General features: G+C 35.4%; 1 protein-coding gene across 1 annotated transcript in view; it reads left to right on the forward strand.

Annotated features, from left to right (window-relative positions):
* LOC102165284 (uncharacterized) overlaps positions 1-21708 on the forward strand; it is a 780066-nt gene that overhangs the window by 589145 nt on the left and 169213 nt on the right. The gene's annotated exons all lie outside the window — the stretch shown is intronic.

The following is a 21708-nucleotide window of genomic DNA, read 5'->3' on the forward strand; positions in this document are numbered from 1 at the left end:
CAGGTGGCTTAAGCAAGAACATTTTCAATTAGTTTGTTGAAAATACTCCATGAAAGCGGTATTAGCACAAAAAGGACAGATGTATTATGAAATGAGAGGAGAATAGGAGGATACAAAGTTATGGTAACAGAAAGATTAATTATCTCAGGAGGGGTGTATGTTTGCTCATAAGTGATTTAAGGGCAATGGGAAGCTTAGAAAAGCCATAAACATAGCTACCAGTGGGGAAAAGAAAAAAAGAGAAAGAGAAAAATAACTCCATGATTAATTTCTCAGTCCTTTAGACCAAAGCAACCTCCAAGCCCATCTATTACCCATAGACCAGTGAGTCTCATTAGAGCAGGCCACCATTGAAATTTGGTTGATGCCTGAAGTTGCATATATACAAAATGTGATATGAGATCAGGTGTAAAATTTAATTTAGAAAGATTAAGAAATGGAAAAGGTGAAATTATAAGAAAGGTAGGATATGCTTTAGGCTCCAGCTGCAAGAGAAATACTAGAAATTCAGAGATGAGGCTAATAGCTTAAACAGTCTTTACTTCATTAGAGTATGAAGTCTACATAAATACATGAGAATATATTTTGAAGCTATTATGTTATCTTTGATCATAAGGCATCATTTTTCTCTCTTCTGAAAGGAGAGTAATGTTAACAAGCAAAGTAGAGACATACAGACACTCACTAAAGTTTAACAATAACCTAATAATAGAAAAATAAGAAACTATAAATGCTTCAGTAATTGGACTTAAATTTAAGAATCAGTCTAATAAATTCAAAGGGTCATATTAGCAGTTCTAACAGAGTTGAGATGCTGCAAAGCAGGCTTTAGGAAAATATAATTGAGGTAGCTTAATAAAACTCTTTTAATCTGTCTTCCCTGACCCCATTCAGGATTTTCTTACAAATAAATATAATGTAATATATTTTAATTTTATTATTCCTAAAAAATTAGATCCATTTACCTTTAAAACATTTTTATTATATAAAAAAATGTAAAACCCTTAAGGACATTTGATAAACTCTAGCTTTTCCTCCTGTGTATTCCTATCTAAATTGTCAAAAAAAATTTAAAATTCATGTCTGTATTTTAATATTTAATATTTAGTTCCTCCAAAAAGAAATCACGTTTTTGTAGTGTTAATTACCTTTTAATATAACATGAATTATTAAACTTATAATCATTAAGGTTTTAAAATGATAGTGCTAAATAAGCTAACCTCATATTTATGATATTTAAACTATTAAATTAATGAAAAATTTTGTTTGTAAAGCTAAGGTTGTAGGGGTATATTTTAATTGGCAGTAAAACGCTCAAGTAAGAATTATTAATGGGAGCTCCTGCTGTGTGAAACGGGGATCCACAGCATCTTGGGAGTGCTGGGATGCAGGTTCAGTCCTCAGCGAGGCACAGAGGGTTAAGGATCCAGCAATCCGGCAGCTTCAGGTTAGTTCACCGCTGTGGCTTGGATCTGATCCTTGGCTGGGGCAGCTAAAAAAAAAAAAAAAGAATTTATTAATGGATTCCTTAGACAACTAAAAAAATTAGTTATGGATTTTCCCGAAAGCTAAGCACAAAAGTGAATTAGACTCAATGAAGCTCATGGGCTAACAAATCGGGTGATAAATTATCGACTTACTCTATTACCAAAAATTTGCCCAAAGCTTAGCTTTATTGATGCCTGTATTCTCTCAGTCATATATTAACCCAACACTTGAGTAGGTTCCATGTAAAAACACTGTTGGCTGCTGGGGAAACTACTCCTATTTCCTTAAATGTGCTAGGTTTTTTCATGGCTACATGCTTCTGCATCTAATATTCTTCTTCCTGAAATAACTTTCTCTTTTTCACTGTGGAGTGAGTTCCTACCTCATTTCCAGTACTCTCTTGAACCTGTCTCTGCTTCTCCCCAATCCCTTACAGGCAAATGAACTCAATTTCTTTTTTGTGCTTCTATACAGATATGATATGTGCCTCTATGATAGCACTTCCTTCATTGCACTATAATTTGTGGTTGCTTCCTGTTGCTGTTGTTCTTGTATTTATATGACTTGATTCCTAACTAGACTTTGAATTTTTATGGTAGGCTATCCACCTAATTAATCTTCAACTTCCTAGAATTTACATAGTAAGCAATGATTTTTTAGTAAGAATCTGTCAATAACAATAGTAGTTATAGGACCTTGTTTTGAAATTGGTGTAAAATACTTGTCACTTTTTAGGGAATTTTATTACTTATTTTGGGTATCAATCCCCAGTCTTTCTGGGTTAATACTTTTTGACATATTCTTTTATTCATTCAAGTTTCAAAATCCTAAATGGAAGTTTCCTAAATGGAAACTTCTAATTGGTGCAGTTCGGGTCACATACCTAGTATAGGTGCCAAAGTTCAGGAAAAGGAAGTTTCTGGTTATCTTTTACTCTAAAGGAGACTGACTCAGCCAAGATTCACATCATAGGGGATTTCTTACACGGAGGAAAGTATTTGGGTTGCCAGCCAGCCAAATAACTAAATTACTGTAGCATATTATTGTTTTTTTTTTATCATGTTTCCTAATATGCACAAGATCTGGTTTTTTGCTCAGATTTGACTTTTGTTCACATGAATCCCATTTTAGTAGTAATTGTGAAATAATAATAGCAATAATAATTGTAATGGCAACATTTATTGAGCACTTATAATATTAGTATAGTTAACACTCAGAATTCTACTCTATAGACACTTTATTTATTAATTAATTTAATTCCCACCATATAACCATACTGCAGGTGTGATTATTATTCCCCTTCGACTCCTTAAGAAACTATTTCTCTGAAGCAAAACCTCAAATGTTATTTTTTTTATTTCTAATCTTATTTTTATATTATTTCAGACATGCAAAAAGATATAAAGGGTAATTCCAAAAAATTCATGTACCCACCACCTAACTTAAACAATATTACCAAGAGAGTCACAGCTCCCTAGGAACCTTACTCTATTCCATTCATTTACTTTCCCTTCCAATAGCCACCAACCTGAACTCGAAGCCTATGCAACTCTTTAAAATCTCTATATGTGTATCTATCTTTAAGAACGTATGTAGTTGATATTCACAATTTAATATGTATGGACATTATATACTTTATATATCATAAATATACTATAAATTTTCATATACATACTCATATACTTTATGTATTGCTCAATATTATATATATATGATATGTTTATGACATATGTGATATTTATGCATTTGATACTTGTAACTGTCATTCATTTTTAACAGTTCTATAGTATTCTATTGTATGTATATACCAAAATAGTGTGAACACACTACAGTTTGCTTATCCATTCACCAGTTGAAGGATATTTTGGTTGTATCCAGTTTTTGGTGAATTAAGCAAAGCCATATAAAATCCGTATTTTTGTATCTGAACATATGTTTTTACTTCTCTTGAGAATAGGAATAGAATAACTGGGTCATATGGTAAGTGTATGCTTATCCTTATAAGAGACTGCCAAACTATTTCTAAAGTGGCTGTACCATGCATTTCCATATTAACATATACATTTTTAAAATTTGAAATTAATTCATCTGGACTATGGGAGAGGTATGGATCTAACTTTGTTTTCCAGATGGTTATCCAGTTGTCCCATCACTATTTATTGATGTACATCTGTTCCCTAGTGATTTGAAATGCCATCTTTGTCATATTCTAAAACTGTATTATCTATTTGCATCTTTTTTTGACTTCCTATTCTGCTCCACTGATAATATGACGGATGAAAAATAATTCATGTTCCAGTAGCACACTTTTCAAAGTATTGAGGCTTTATATTTTAAAACACAGAAGGACTAGTTCTCTATCATTGAACTTCCTCTTAATTTTTTGCTTATTTTGCAATTTTAGAATCATTTTATCAAGTGAGGAAAGTTTTTATCTGTATGGTCTTTAGTCTATCTAGGAATATTATTTTCCTTTATATTTTTTCAAGTTTTCATATATGTGTGTAACCTATGTCAGTTGCCAGAACCTTCCATGATCTAGACCTTCTTTACTTTTTGACCATTTCACCTGTCTGTTTTAGGATGCTCAAGGCTGTTCCAGTCTCTGAAATGTTATATATATATATTTTTTTCCTCTATCTCTCATTTTTTCTCTTCACATGGCTAATTACATTTCATCATTTAAGATTTTGCACATATGACATCTCACCACACTTTCCCATCATCGCCTTATTTAAGTAGCACCATCCCATCCCAGTCATTCACTTCTAGATTATTCTATTTTATTTTCCGTGTAACAGTTATCACTATTGGAATCATTGTCATTCACTTTTTCACCTACTTAATTTCTAATTTTCCTAATCAGTTTAATCGATTGAGGGTAGGGGTGTGGTCTTCTGGTTTCCTGCAGTGTCACCAGTGCTAGAAACAGTGCCAGCACTTATAGGTATGCAACACAGATGAATTGATGAATGGCCTTTTTTTCAGCTCCACCAACTCTCTTTACTCTCTTGTTCCTACTACTTATACAAGCCAGTTGGGGGGATTTTCTACTTGAAATTATTTGACAGCCTGAGAAAAATCAGTGAAGGAATAACTTGTGACTTTTCCAGCTGAGCACCAGAATCAGAGGTCAGTGGAGTGAGATCCTCTCTGTTTCTCAGCTCCCTCTCTCCCCTCTCTCAATCTCATCTTTGGCTATGCTGATATGACTGACAAGACCACCATCTGTGACTCCTTGAGGCAACAAAGTGAAAAGACTGAAGCAGAATACATACTCAGAGCTGAACAAAAGGCACAATTTGCTATTTGTAATTCATCTCTCTACAATTAGAAGTAACTCTAATCAGAAAATGATCTGGAATGGTGGTTTCCATACCTGGCTGATGATAATGAGTCACCAACAAAGTTTTTACAAATATAGCCGTTTGAACCTTACCCCAGTCCTACTGATTTAGAACCTCTGGAGCTCATTAAAACAACCCAATAACACCCACAAACATAACTTTTGTAGGAATCTAATACACTTTAATGCTGGAGAACCACCACTAAGCTGGAACAGGCAATTGGCCAAAGCAGAAGCTGTGTGTGCTCAATGTGAACTGATGCAGTTACCATGGATAATGCCTGGTGTATTTTAAAATTTTATGGGATCATTAAATTGATGGTTAAACAATAAGCTAAAAATCTATTGCTGTTTAATACTCTGCATTGGTGTAAAAGGTCTTTGGAGTCTGTATAATACCCACAGACAAGAATAAGTCTTTATCCTACAACATTGTAAAATGGATTCTGTTATTTACCTGGCTTGAATGCCTTGGGACTAGACTATTTTACTGTTTAATTCAATGTCAGAAAATGTGTTGCAAGGTAGAAATGCAGATTCCTGAGTTTTGTTATAAGAATGTTGAGTCACAATCTCTGAATGCGGAGCCCAAGAATCTGAAATTTTTTTTTTGTCTTTTTGGGGCCACACCTGCAGCATATGGAGGTACCCAGGCTAGGGACTGAATCAGAGCTGTAAGCTGCCAGCCTGCACCTCAGCCACAGCAACATGAGATCTGAGCCACATCTGCAACTGAGCAAGGCTAGGGATCAAACCCATGTCCTCATAGATCTAGTTGGGTTCATTAACCACTGAGCCATGATGGGACCTCCATCAAAAATCTGAATTTATAACACTCTTTTGATGGTCTCTTTTGCACACTAATATGTGAGCAACAGGCAAACATAGCTTGAGACTTCTTTTGGTATAATGCAGGCCATGCTTCTCTAACTAGCATTTGATTCATCTCAGACCCATGTCTGCTCTGGTTTTGTTTGACTTTTATCAATACCCTGGTTCTGTTTTACCTGTTATTGCTCTTCTGTATTCCATACTCCTCTCAACTTTCGTGGTAGTGTCTCCTGAATTAATTACTTTTCTGTATCAGATTGCAGGGTAGAAGGTAAATGTGGGTAAATGTTGAAGGTAGATAGACAAGCTATGTTGACATTGGGCAAATTACTTAAAACCCTCACAATTCTAGGTTCTCCATCAGTTAAAAAAGGGAGAATAATACCCACCTTGAAATTTTCTCATGAATATTAAATGTAACATATACAAGTTATCTAACACAGATACTGGCACATGGTGAGTGTCAAATAAATGTTAGCTATAATCTAATTGTATAGAAGTTTCAAAACTACTCTCAGCTGCAGTTAATGTTAATATTCCATACATAGAGCATTTACCAAAAATGCATAATGTTTGTTCTATACCTTTTCCTATTTACACAGAAATACAGGGCAGAGTGGTACTCTCGTCCAATGACTACTCAGCAGAAATGTCTCCAAACCTCCTATTTACTGTCAAATTCTTCCTGATTATAGCAGCTTAAGGTTTAAGGTTTAGGAGATTCATACTCACCATGTAGAGTCAAGCAGGAACACATTATGGGCACTGATAAGCTATTTTGGAGTCATTACACTCTAATCATGTTGTCAAAGATAACCTGAAAGCCCTGCTCAATGTATTTATGGTACTGAATTTACCTACAACCTGATGCCAGTCTACTACTAGTTAGAATAAAAAAAAAATACTCACTAGAGTTTTATTTGTTTCTTTTAATGTCTATAGCACAATCTTCATAGCAGCTGCTTCTTGCCTAGGCAGCCAGAAGATCAGTGGCAAAGCATTTACTAGAATATACTTTAGGACTTGGTCATTTAAGTTGAAGAGGCTGCAGTACTGAGGACCAGACTCCAGATGTTTGTTCTCATGAATGTTCTGTCACTACCATTATAATCTTGATCCCATCGTTCCATTTCTCTTGCTCTCAGAGATAATTTGTTTATCTTCCTCTTTTGTAAAATGACTAGGTAATATTTGACCAGATCAATTTTGGTAAGTATTTTATGAGTACTTAAAAATAGTATGCACTATCTTATTTTACGTATGTAAAAATTGACATTTGGATTGATTTTACAATTGTGTTGTGCGAATTTTCTGTAGTCTAACTTACTTTTTGGTCCGCTTATTTTATCAGCTATCAAAAGAGACTGTTAAAATATCTTTTTCCAGGAGTTCCCGTCGTGGTGCAGTGGAAACGAATCCGACTAGGAACCATGAGGTTGAGGGTTTGATCCCTGGCCTTGCTCAGTGGGTTAAGGATCTGGCGTTGCCATGAGCTGTGGTGTAGGTCACAGATATGGCTCAGATCTGGCATTGCTATGGCTGTGGCTGTGGCAAAGGCCGGCAGCAACAGCTCCGATTCAACCCCTAGCAAAACTTTTTCCATAAATTGAAGTTACCTTTTGGATTGCATACAAATTTAGAATTAGTATATCTTCTTAGTAGATTGATGCTTTTATCATCAATAACATCTCTCTTTGGATCTAGTAATGCTTTATACCTTGATGTCTATTTTGTATTATATCAGTATAGTTACATAAGCTTTCTTTTGATGAGGGTTGGCCCGAACTGTCTTTTTTAATCTTTATATGATCAACCTTTCTTTGTCCTGCTATTAAAGATGTATGTCTTGTAAGCAGAATATGGTTGAGTTTTGTTTTCAGAATTTTTACAGTGCTCTGCTTAGGGGTGGTTTTTATTGTACTAATCTTGCTTGGGAATTTGTATAGCCTTATTATTATTCTTATTAGCATTATCAATATACATTTTTAAACTTTAATTTGAAGAGTAGAATACATAGAGAAAAGTACACTTATCTTTGATGTGCAGTATAGTGAATTTTCACAAGTTGAATATCATAAGTACCCTGCTGAGGAAAATGATTATTGCCCAAACCATAAGCCTCTGTCATGTTCCCTTCCAGTATCTGTTCTCCAAAACTAGTCATCATCTTGTTTTCTAACAGAATATATTAGTCCCGCTACCTGATATGATTCCATACATTCAGCTTCTTAGCACTGTCATTTCTAACTTTCCTCAGTGTCAAAAATTTCCCAATCATTATCTCTTCTAATATGGCTTTTGCTTCATTCTCTTTTCTTCTTTTCCCCTGACTCTAATTACAACACACTTTTTTCTACCTTTTTACGTTTTTTTTCTTTTATTCCCACACCCGTGACATATGAAAGTTCCCTGACCAGGGACTGAATCTATGCCACAGCTGGGGCAATGCCAGATCCTTAACCCACTTCACCATGGTGGGAACTCCAGTTTTTTTTTTTTTTTTCTTTAATCAAATGTAAATTTTAACTGAGTACCCCATATTACTTATGAAAACATTTGGTGGTAATGTTGTATTTGTCTAAAGGGCATTTAGTTTTGCTTTTAGTAAGCATTTAAGCTAGGGACAGCTTTTCCTTAATCCAATCAAGAATTATCTGAGAGCTGATTCATTTGTGTATACACACTCTTAGGATGTAGTCTTCCACTAGTTCCAGCTGAGAGTCTAGCATGTTTACCAGAATCCCTTCTTCTTTGTGGGCCATATACTCAAAATTTTGTATGTCCCAGTCATGTAACATTGCCTGGAGCTCTGCTCAACTTCTCAACTTCCGTCACCTCTTGAGAAACAACAAATTCCTCAAAGAGAGAAGTGGTGATGAATGTTGGGCGCATTTCTTTGGATAATTTCATTCCTTCTGGGATTGTGATCCTTTAAGTCCCTTTTTTACCTTGCTGATCCTTTCACACAGATTTAAAAAAAATAAAATCCAGCCTTTCTAGTTCTCAGAAGAAGAGTCAGTCGGCAAAAAGCCACTCTGCAATTACAAGAAGCAGAAATCCCAAGGACCCATTTTGAGAATTTATTTTATAAGCCCCTAGTCTTCTTCAGATGAACTTTTAGCACAATTTGCACAATTAAATCCTGTGAAATTAGATATCTTCCCCCCACTAAAAGCCCCCATTATATATTTTAGATGTCTACATGAATCTCCTTTCAAAAAGTAAAAAAAAAATTTTATACAAGTTAGGTTAGTGAATGACCTAAATATTTATTTCTCCAAAACATCTTTGATAACAATGCAGAATAAAATTAACCTGTCTATAGAACTAAGTCTCTAACAGCAGGAGCTTTACAGAGTCAAGTGCTACCACAGCCACTGTTTGGCTAATTTAACTCAGTGATCCATAAAATAAGAACAAATCTTTTAATTACATAAAATAAAGATATGGTAGGAAATTGGGTGTTTTCTCTTTAAAATCTATGTCATAAAAGTAACTGTTCCATTTAATACTCAAAATGGAGATTCATACTTTAGGAGATAGAAATTGCTTACACTTTTTTTCTCCTTTCTATCACTAAAAAAGTGTGAGTCTTATAACTATCTTACAAGATGTGTCTTATAAAAGGCCCGAGAAAATACTTTCATGATGTTTTCAAATTATTTTCTTTGGGGTCCTCAGAGATTGACAGCCTGGTAAGAGGAAAAAATGTAGTATTCTTTATTTGAAATTAAATAGAACACCTTAGAATCTCTGAAATTGTCAGGGGGTTTTGTGAAAAGACATTCTTATGCAGGCAACTGCAAGTCCATCTGTTGTTTTAATTTGTCTCTCTAATAATTCCCAGGAGTTCCACTTGGTTTGAATATTGGAATAAACAGAAATGAATCAGGTTGCTTTCTTTTAATATTAATCCAAAAATTCAATGTGGTGTATTAACCATCACCTACATCCCTTCAAGGTTGTTTGATTTCATTAACCTTCACAATATCCCAATTAAATACAAGTATATTCATTTTATCATTTGTACTTGATTTCTTTAGATAATCAAACTCTGCAATTTCCAGTGATTTTAGATGTGAATGCCATTGCAATTTGTGGAATGTTTTTTTCTTTTAAAACAATGTCACCCATTTAAATAATACATCAGTGTAAAATATTTGTTCCTTATCATAGGAATGGAACCATCTATTTTTCATTATGTATTTTATTACTTGATAGAAAATCTCTAATGTATCTTTTTGTTGTTTTTAATTTTTTTATTGAAGTATAGATTTACAAGGTTGTTTGGTTTCAGATGTACAGCAAAGTGATTCAATGATACATATACCCATTTTTTTCAGATTCATTTCCCATTTTGGTTATCACACAATTTTGAGTAGATTTCTCTAAGCTGTACAGTATGTTCTTGTTGATTATATTCAGTATATACTAATCATTTTAGAAGGCCATTGGCTGTGCTTTATCAGTACATCTTCTGACTTGGAAAATGCTATATATATCTCTCCAAAGTTTTATGGATATATATAAGTACACACATATATAAAACATGATGCTCTTCTTAGCTTAGAGATGTTATTATAAAGTTGCATATACTGTTCATTTTTCTATAAGCATACTTTCTTCTATAGGAATGTTTTCAATCCTTCTTCAGCAGAGCTTGTGAATTTAAAACTTTAATACATTCTGCTATCTGAAATATGATTAGACACCTGTAATCAAGTTCTTGAGGCACAAAGTCAGTCCCTGGTCTGCTGCTGTAATTTTCGGAGCACTAACTGTAAGCCACAACAGATCCACCTTTGGTTAGATCTTCACACAACCGTTCAACTAGAATAATTATTTTCTTGCCACTTCCAGATGTGAAGGCAAATGCCAGGAAAACCTTTCATCAAGTGAAAGGGAAGTGGAATAGAAGGTCCTCATTTCTTTTAGAACTTCTTTCTCCTTTGCTTATTCCTTTCACCACTCTCCCCACCCAACCCCACTTTCACACCACTGCCAAATTGACTGTGGAGGAAGACATACAGGTAAGGGTTGCTGGCCAGATTACATAAGCAAAAAGAACAAAGTCAAAAATCTGGAGTGTGAGGTTTCAAGTCTGAGTGATTAGAGAAGAAAACCCAACATTTGAAATCCTTGCTAGCATTTTTCATTGCACCATCATTCAAGCACTGAAACTTAAAATGTTATGGGGAGGCAGGAGTTAAATTAAGGAAGAGATACATAAAAAAACTGAAAGTTGTAAGTACCAAAGGGTAAAAAGTAGTTGAGACCAGGGAAAATACTGGACTAGAAGAGGTGGGTTCTGGTCTTGCATTACTAAAAACTGACTTTGTGTGTGCTGGTGTATTTGTTTTATTTAGTTAATGAAAAGGTTTACTTTCAGTAAATTACCACATTGACCATAAAGAGATGTGATGTGTTATTTTAGAATACACTGATGGGGTCTGAGCTGCCAGAGACACTATTAGTGATGCTACACTTTGGGAGTAGGAAGGATGGGAGGTTTCTGAACAGCCTTGTACCAGAGGCAGAGTGATAATAACTCTTAATGTGCCGATATTGGAACAGAGGAAGTTCAATTAAAAAGGAATTAAGTTAATGATGTATTGACTGAGGGAAATATTTAGCATTAATTGGGTGGCGTTGTGAATGAGCTGGCTCTGCAATACAGCTGTTTGTCAAATGAGGACTTCAGCTTAGATTTGTCTTGACTCTGTCTGAAATTGCCATGATCTCTTCACAGCAGACTTAAATTAAAACCTAGTAAAGCAAATCGAATTTTAATGTTAAACTATATTCATGTGTGTATGTGTGTATGAACGTACAAATGAGTTTGGTCTCATTTTCCTCACGGTTACTTTCAGTAGGGCCATGGCAGAAAATATGATATGCAGATATTTGAGGAGTCTACATAAATTTTATGCATATTTTTAAAAGCCTGATAAGGTGTGAAGGAAGAAAAATAATGCCAATGCATATAATATTCACTCTGTAAATCAGACAAACATTTTAAGAGTGTGATAGGCTGAATGTTGGGTGAATGATTGGTCAGTGTTGGCTAGTGGATTTTTTTTATAATTTAAATACAAAAATTTAAGAACTATCATATTTACACATGATAGTATAATTGTAATAGCTTTATAGAAGTATATTTTAGATACCATAAGAAACATATGTTTAATGTGAATTTTTACTAAATTTTCATCATCCAAAATAATAGGTTCATTTATTATAATAAAAATTGATTGACTATATATTTTACATGTATTTATTCAAAAGTAGAACTTTTTGATCTATAAATATACGTTAAACAAATTTAATAGAATATTCCACTTCAAATTTCTGATAAATATGTGTATCTCATTAACACAAATCTATGACATGACCAGTTTGTATGACACAATTTCAGGGCCTGTCAACACCTAATAGTTGTGCTTACAAGTAGATTCAGTAAAACTTTTAACTATATTTACAGATAAGAGATAAATTTTTGTAACCTGGAAACATAGACTCTAATCTCAGAGATCATGATGTAATATGGAAACAAAGATATGAGATATACAAAAATATAATTCACAACAATTAAAACATGCAGCATATATTCAACATTTATTATTATCAGTAATTAATAATGGTTAAGGTTAATGCATGACACAGCATCTCACATAAGGGACCACTCAGTTCAAACCATGTGAGACAGAGAAAACTTATTGGAAAAAGATACTTTGTTATGAATCAGGCATTTAGAATCAGGGAAGAGCTGAATAAATGAAGTAGAAGCACTAAAAGAGCATTGTAAGCAGAGTTCAATAATAGAAGTCAAGTCATAACAGGAAGTTCAGTATTCCCAGAAGAAAGATGAGTTTAGTTGGCTGGGAGGTAGAGTGTCAGGAAGGATGAGGCATGAAACTGGAAAGGTAGTTTACTTCTAGGCAACAATTGACCAACAAATGCAGTTCCCTGGTGGCTCAGCAGGCTAGGGATCGAGTGTTGTTACTACTGTGGCTTGGGTTTGATCCCTGTTCCTGGAACTTCCACGTGCTGTGGGGAGGCAAAAAAAAAAAAAAATTCACCAGTAACAAGTTTGGACTTTAGCCTGTTAAAGATGGGAAACATATTTTTGAGCAGAAGCCTTTGATTTAAGGGTGATTTAAACATTAATTTGATGACACATTTTTGGATTGATAAAAGCAAGAAAATTTGTGAAGACAAAATTCCAATTATGAGAGTGTCCTGGAAATTTGAGGGATACGGGCTTAATTAAAGTGACTGCTATAAAATGGAAAGAAATGATTCAAGAGAGACATAAGAAATGAGAAGCAACAAGCTTTGGTGACTGAATAAAATGGTGGTTGAAATAAAAGCAGAACATGCTAAAGCAGAAGAAAAAAAAAGACAGCACCAGATATGGGCATGAAATATTGCTGTTGTTTTGTTGGGGGAGGGTGTGTATATGCTCCCTTTCAAGAGATAACCCCTCCTTCCTTTTATCTTATGTGTGTATAGTCCCTGAAGGCCCTGGAGTTGGCTTAGCCAGCTCTAAATGTTCAAGTTTGGGTGATTAGAAAAATCACTTAGTAATTTTTCACCAGCTGAAGGGAGGGCATAAGAAAAGACTGATGTTGTTTTCAAATACTGAAGAAAAATCTTTAAAAGCCCATTTACTTCTCATCCTATATGCTCTTGGGTCAATCCCATTCTTTAATTATCTAGGTCAACAGAAATAGGTGCGTCTATTTCACTTTGGTTTCAAGTCAGTCTCACTTTTGTATTTCTGTGTGCAAGTACAAAAAAAGAGCGGCTTATTGATTTTTGGTCAAACAATCCATACAACGTATCATATTTCGTACCATTACATGTAGCACCTCTCCTTTGCAGCTTTCAGGGCTCTTTGCAAATGAGTCACTGCTTAAGTACATGGCTCAGACTAGACCCTTGAATTGCCTACCAGACTGTTAAAAATCTCCATTTCAAATGATACATACCATAATTTAGAATATTTTGCTTACGTCTAATCCTATTCACTTCCTGGTTCTGTGAGTTCTTTAAAAACCAAACTTTAAATTTTCAAGTTAGTGCTTCAGTTTTTTCATGGTTGTCTCACACTCCAACTCTGGGCCAGCTCTTTTTACTTGCAGATGAATGTACTATGAAAATTCATTCATTGACTTAAAAAGCATCATAATCTTTTAGGGCTTTGAGAAAACTTTTATATACCTAAATGTACCCATTGATGTTCACATAGTAATCTGATCAGAACTACAGGGGAAATTCAATGACTTACCCAAGGCACACACAATCAGTAATAAGATCTGGGGTTATAGTCCAGAGCTCTGGACTCTAAACTCTGTGTTCTTTGTACAGTGCCAATCAAGTAGATGAATTGTTATGGATAATCAGAAAAAAATTTTTTATATTTTAGGGGTTTCTGATGCAAAATGGTTTTATTCCTAGAAACCCCCAGTCCAACCACATTGCATTTCTGACTCCACAGCAAAGTAAACAATCTGAGTCAGTGAAAAAGTAACCTGTCAACCTTGTGAAATGGAGCCACTTCACAGGTGGTGGGAAGGTCTCAGCACAACTACTCTAACACATTTAGTTCTAGTCGCTGTGCCAGAAACACAGTCCTTTGAAAAATGTCTGCTCCTCGGTTCATCTTTATGTGCTCTTCCCCCAGCTTTTGTGGCAAACTCTTAAGGGCTATTATTAAGAAATGAGCAGGGAAAAGAGAGATACTGAGAAAATTCTGAATTCAGTACAAATTTTAGGCTAGAGGAGCAAAAAGAGTCCGAGTTCGCTCAGTAGGGTTAGGACTCCATATCATTATAAAAATCAACATTTACTGAGCTGCCATCATTAGGCATCATGTAATGGTGTAGATACTTTTCATCTAGAACTTCATTTAATCCTCACATCAACCCTAAGGGGCTCTCTTAGTTTGGGTTCCCCTAGAAGATGACACTGAGTAAAGTGTTCAGCACAAGCAGGGAACACCAGCATAGGAGTCGGAAAATGAGAAAGAATGGAAAGAAGCCAACAAAAGGTACCTGACACAGTAAATCATGACTGTGGACATTGCAGCTTAATCTCTGACACTTCGGGCTGCTGCACTTCAGAGGCCAGAGAAAACCCTTACATTTTCTCACAGTTCTGGAAGCTGGAGTCCAAGATCCAGTGTAGGTATGGTTGGTTTCTCCTAAGGTGTCTCTTTTTGGCTTGTGGATGGCTGCCTTCTCACTTGAGTCCCCATCTGGCCTTTTCTCTGTATGCATACATCCCTAGCATCTCTTTCTCTTCTTTGACCCTGATCAGATTGGATTAGGGTCCAGCTACATGGCTGAATTTAACCTCCTCTGCCTCTTTAAAGGCCCTATGTCCAAATACAATCAGCTTCAGAATTAAAGCTTCAATCTACGAATTTGGGGAGAATAGCAATTCATTCTATAACAACTGCACTGAATCCTTTATTATTCAAATAAAGTTATGTAAAAATATTCATTATCCTTAATGACACTATTCACTCAAATAAACTTTAAGCTTCCCTTCTGAATTTGTCACACCCAATTACAATGTGCATTTCTCTCCATGGTTAACCTGTTGTGGTGTTACAGCTGAAATCAGCACTTTGTAAGGTAGGAATCTGAGCCTCCAGGAAAAAATATGACTGAGTGAAATGCTGAAGTATGTCAGGAAGATAAATACTATTAGATATTCTTAGACATATATGACTGCTTACCAATTGAGACCAATTTCAAATATGAAAATTTGTTAAGTTCTTGCAGACTAGAGAAGCACAGAAGGCAATCTGGGAGGCCTCCTAAATTCCATAACCCATTTCTGCTGATCATTTAAAATCCCATTGGCTTCATAGAGAATTATAGAGCAGAGCAATTACACTAAACTGTAAGCAATATTCCTTGTGATAGTAATTAATATGATTATTCAGGTAACTACTGTCAAATTTTAGAACTATGGAGATTAACAAGGAACAATAGGCACAAAATAATAATTATGAAAATACGTCCAAGCTGACAAGAGCCGACTTCAATTTGCTTCACAAAGCTGCCTGACCATGAAAGATGCATTACATAGGCCGAAATTTGTTAATAAGTTTTTCTTGTGCAAGCCTATTGAAGACCTCAAGGTTTTATTATTATTATTATTATTATGTCAAATAAAAAAACATTCCCATCTAAAAATATTAAGGACCTGAGTCATCATGATCTGATGTGTTCATTTCTAAGACATAGTTTTACTGACCACTAAGAAAATTATCTTAGTTTTCTTGTAAAAGAGGATTGAGCCATTATTGAATTATGCTTGTAAATATTTACCAATCGTAATAAGGCTAATTTTTTAGACATGTAAACTGGATATGTGAGTGGATTTTCATTCAGAACCTAATTCTCTCCTGCCATTATCAATTATCACATAAGACAATAATACCCTGTGTAAACCTATATAGATTTGCTTCTGCCTAGATTTGAAGAATGCCAGGCTTAGAATAAAATGTAACATTTTGCAGCTAAAAATAACTTTGAGGTTGTCAAGACTCCTTTTGATGAGGCCCTCTGCCATTTTGCTTCCACTTTATGGTTACACAACACCATGAATGTGGTAAAAGAGAACTAACACTGGACAGTTGGACAACTCAGAGATCTTGCCCTGGCCTTTCTGCTTATTGGCCTAATGAAATTAAGAGAGAAATCAAGAGTCAGCTCTACCATGAGGTAGGCAATCTAAAATCTCTGATTTATTGTTTGGGGGGCTTGGGTAGGTTATGAAATGAAAGATCTATTTCTTTGTGTCTAGCTAACCTTCATTTGCATAAAGATAGAGTAGGTCTCAGACTTTGTTTTGCAAATTGAACACTATAGAATATTCTTATGTTTACCAGCTCTGTAAGAAAACACAATTTAGGGTACAAATAGTAAACATTTATATTTTTTTAAAAAACATTCACAATGGGTAATGTAATTTTCCACTGGGTCTATAATAACCGAATAGAAAAACCCACTGGTTCTTATATTGACAAATAAGGCCTTCCAAAGTTAGATAAAGTAGTTTAGAAAATAATAAAGCACCTCTTATGTGGTAGGTAATTATATCAGTCAACTTGACTATGTGCTAGGACCCAGCTATTTAATCAAACACTGAGTGTTATTGTGAAAGCCTTTTTTTTTTTTTTTTTTTTTTTACATATAGTCAGTGTCTATAGACAGTTGGCTTTAAGAAAAGGAGACAAGGGAGTTCCTGTCGTGGCGCAGTGGTTAACAAATCCGACTAGGAACCATGAGGTTGCAGGTTCGATCCCTGCCCTTGCCCAGTGGGTTGGAGATCCGGCGTTGCTGTGAGCTGTGGTGTAGGTCGCAGATGTGGCTCAGATCCCGTGTTGCTGTGGCTCTGGTGTAGACTGGTGGCTACAGCTCCGATTAGACCCCTAGCCTGGGAACCTCCATCTGCCGCGGGAGCAGCCCAAAAAATGGCAAAAAGACAAAAAAAGAAAAGGAGATAATACTTGATAATCTGGGGGGAGGGGATGCTCATCCAAACAGCCGAAGGCTTTAAGAGGAAAACTGCGGTTTCCCTGAAGAAGAAATCCTGCCTGTGGAATGCAGTACCAGCTCCAGCCTGAGAGCTACCAACCTTCTCTCATCTACCCTACAAAGTTTAGATTTTGCTGCCCCCATAACTGTGTAAACCAACCCTTGAAATAGCTTTCTTTATATCTTACTTTGTTAGCCTTTTGGCTCTGTTTCTCTGGTAGAACCCTGACTGATAATTCTCCAGTTTTAGGAGGATTTAAATTAATGAGAAGTAAATCCCAAGTTCTGTTGTAACAACATTGGAGGAGAGGATCTTCTGGGACACTGACTATGATCTCAATAGGAAGAGATGGGTGGGGTGGGGTGTGGTTCGAGGGGCTGAAATTATTGAGAAAGAGCTGAATGCCAGTAAGAGGGTCTGCTGTTGAGAATAACTTGTTTGCTTGTTCATGGAGTGAATTAAATGATGTCTCCCTAAATTCATGTCTACCCAGAATGTGCTTTTATTTGGAAACAAAATTTACAGGTATAATTAATTAAGAATCTTCAGATGAAATCATCCTAGATTTAGAGTATACTCTAAATCTTATGTCCTTGGGAGTTCCTATTGTGGCTCAGTGGTAATGAACCAGACTAGTATCCATGAGGATGTGGGTTTGATGCCTAGCCTTGCTCAGTGCGTTAAAGAGCTGGCATTGCCATGAGCTGCGGTGCAGGTTGCAGGAGCAGTTCAGATCCAATGTTACTGTGGCTGTGGTGTAGGCTGGCAGCTGCCACTCCAATTTGACCTCTAGCCTGGGAATTTGCATATGCCAAGAATGCAGCCCTTAGAAAAACTAAAATCAATCAACCAATCAGATGTCCTTGCAAGGGGGATCTCAGTGGGCAGTGCAACATCCATTATAACACAGTAAAGGATGGAAAATTTAGTCTCAATTAAACCAGAAGGAAAACCTTTTTGTAACAGTAAACCCAAATCATTACAGATTTCTCACCTATAAAAGGAATAATAATTATAAGTTAAAGGCTGTATATAAAAACACTTACTATATTACCTGATATATATAATAGCTAACATTTATTGAAATTATTTGTATCAGTACAAAATTTTTCAGGAGTTCCCTTAGTGGCTCAGTGGTTAGAGAATCCAGCTAGGAACCATGAGGTTGCGGGTTCCATCCCTGGCCTTGCTCAGTGGGTTAAGGATCTGGCGTTGCCGTGAGCTGTGGTATAGGTTGCAGATTCAGCTCGGATCCCACACTGCTGTGGCTCTGGTGTAGGCCGGTGGCTACAGCTCTGATTAGACCCCTAGCCTGGGAACCTCCATATGCCGCGGGAGCAGCCCAAGAAATGGCAAAAAGATAAAAAAATAAATAAATAAATAATTTTCCAAACATATGACCAGGGAACCCTCTCTTGAAGTACTCAAAAATTAAATACATGGTAGAAGGAAAAGATTGAAAGCATTTAGGAGACTCAGGTACACCTTCTAGTTCTATGTCCTACTTTTAGTTCTTTCATATGTCTGTTTCATAACTGTTCTCAGGATCTTCAGTTGTAAAACAGGGCCTTGGAGTGCATGATTCTTGGAGTACATTTATATTCTAATATTCCAGACTTGAGAATTCACAGACTCCAATGAGCTGTTAAATTCTAGGCTGGTTTTTATCTATTAGTTACCAGGAAGAGGATGCCAGGTTGGACAAAAAAACATACATTTGGTGCAGCAGGAGAAACCTCTAGCTTATAGGCTAAGAACAGTCAAGTTGCTCCATTTTATACCTGTTTCCACAGTTTAGTTTCCACATGTGACCTTTGGCATGTTATTTAATCTCTTTCTGCCTCATTTCCTCATGTGTAGAATGGGGATGATACTGCCACTGACCCCACAGGGTTATTATAAAGTATAAATGAGTTAATACATATATGACATTTGGAACAGTGCTTGGCACATTATAAGCACTCCACAAATGTTAGACATTATTAGTAGTCTAGTTTTTGTTAGGACAAAGTAATCCCCGAAACTCAATACCACCCAATCAGAACATCATGGAGAGTGAAAGGGACTAGTTTTTGAATATTAGTGTGACAATAATTGCATTCATAAAACTGACATTTTTTTAAATAAACATTTTCTCAGATCGCCTTCCCCTCAGGGACTCTAAATTAGGAAGGAAAAGAACAAGGTCATCTTAAAGCAAGAAAAAAAAATTTACAGGAAATCACTCACAGTTGCTAAGGAGCAAGAGACCAAAACCTTTTCAGCTATTAATGCAAATTCCCCATACAATGGATGTTCATTATAATGGTCTCTTTCCCTCTCAATATGATATTCATTAAAATGTTTTAATAGGTTATGGAAAATTTTAAAAGAAGGCTTTGTATAAAAAGTTAAATTTAGGGTGGATTTTTGGAGAGTTCTACTTAAGTCATTGTTGGCATTCCTGTTGTTCACTTCATTAGCAAGGTCATGTACCTGAAAATGGGATTCTTCACCATAATGGTTAGTTTGTCCCCATTGCTTGTCTCCTGCTCCAAACCTCCTTCTTCCATGTTCAAATCTCTAATGGGTAATAGAAAGGATTTCCCTATCACAACCAAGTGTTCTGTGGGAAGAAGGCACAAATAAAGCATACGAGATGAGAAGCAAATGAAGAAAGCGTGGACTTTATCCTTTTTGTGTTTCAAGAAAATTTTGGATATTCTATTTTTTTTCTACATAGTTTAGAATTCTAAAAGTAGAACAGGACTCTAAATCTCATGGAACAGAATACTGCTTTGATGACTCTGTTACTCTCTGAGGAATAAAATTCAGTTGCAATAGTAGTGAACTTAAAATCAAAAGACTTGAAGCATTGAGAAAATTGAGTGTTTGGATTTTCATTATGTTTTTTGTTTGAAAGTTGTGCAGCATGGCTTGCATCTCCTCCATTCCTCCAACCTCTCCTTTACTTATTTACCAACTTTAAAATACTACCTACCCCAAACTCAACACACACACACACACACACATCCCACAGGAAACGCGTCAAGTTGCTTTTGCCATTAACCTGGTTGGTGACCTTAACAAGCCTCTACCTTTCTGAGACCTCAACTGTAAAAATGTTTTCGCAGAGGTGGAGAGATACATGTTCATTACTCAGTCTCTCAAACTGTTTGCTTTAATGTTCTGAGATTCTTATTTCACTTTGATCAAAGAATGAGACACTTCATCTTTCCCATCATTTCTCCTTTTTTAATATTCTTTTTGTATCTATTACACATGTCCCTGGACAAGGTACTCTAGAGCCAACTGAATTCTCTAGTTACAATAAATACACATTTTACACAGAAGCATATGAGTAGAATAGCAGTAGTGACCAAAGTTCAGAACTACAGGGAGATCAGATGGAAAAGCCAGAGCCCAAGATGATTTTAAAATTATAGAGTCCTATTACTACCCATGTATCTTATTAGTAAATGAGATCAGCTTTCCTATGGGTATTTATTCTCTCCTGCATCTCTTGAGTCTATTATTGTTCAATAATGGCTGGCCTTTACTAATGGGAATAGTACTTCATTTCCCACATTTTACCTTTCAACAAATAAGTTCCTTGAACATCTTTTCCCCATTCCTTTTATTTTGTATTTTAACTGCTGACCTTTCTATATGTGTGAAAATAAAATGATAAAAATTTTGTATTTTAATACAGCTCATCATTTTGTTTCTTCATTATATATTCATTTAATTCATAAAAACTTAAGTATTTTAATTGCAATAATCTCCTAAACTAAAATATTTATATATGTATTATTAGTATTCATATATTATTATAATAATTTTAGCTTTCTCTTACAAAAATGTGGCTTGAACTTTGAGACACCCAAGACTTTTATTGCCACTGATAGTTTATGATTCAAATTTTAACATAATTTATAAGAAAGTAAGTTATGTTTTGTACAATGAGTAAATATACCAATACAGTTCAATGATTTTCACAAAAAGGTCAATTTTGATAAATGTTACTTTAAGAAAATTATTCTGTATTATAATTGGGATTTCATTAATTTTTTCCTTAATATTTACCTTTAAGTCTTCTGATTAATTCAAACATTTCTGTTTTATTTATTCAAAACAAGAAGACAATGGGAGTTCCCATCATGGCTCAGCAGAAACTAATCTGGCTAGCATCCATGAAGATGCAGGTCCGATCCCTGACCTCACTCAGCAGGTTAAGGATCCGACATTGCCAAGAGCTGTGGTATAGACACAGCTTGGATCTGGCTTTGCTGTTTCTGTGGTGTAGGCCAACAGCTACAGCTCTGATTCGACCCCTGGCACCTCCATATGCTGTGGTTGTGGCCCTAAAAAGACAACAAATGAACAAGAAGTAATATCTTTCTTGGAATGAAAGGAGACAATGGGTTACCAATTTAGTAGTTTCTTATTAGAGGAACTTTCTAATGTAATTAATATGATAGAAAAGTACTTTTCTGACAATGCCTATG

Source organism: Sus scrofa, chromosome 1 (assembly GCF_054392235.1).
Source record: "Sus scrofa isolate SSC_HxYL_T2T_F1_AM1 chromosome 1, Sscrofa_HxYL_maternal_Yorkshire_Landrace_v2.0, whole genome shotgun sequence".
Lineage (NCBI taxonomy): Eukaryota > Metazoa > Chordata > Mammalia > Artiodactyla > Suidae > Sus > Sus scrofa.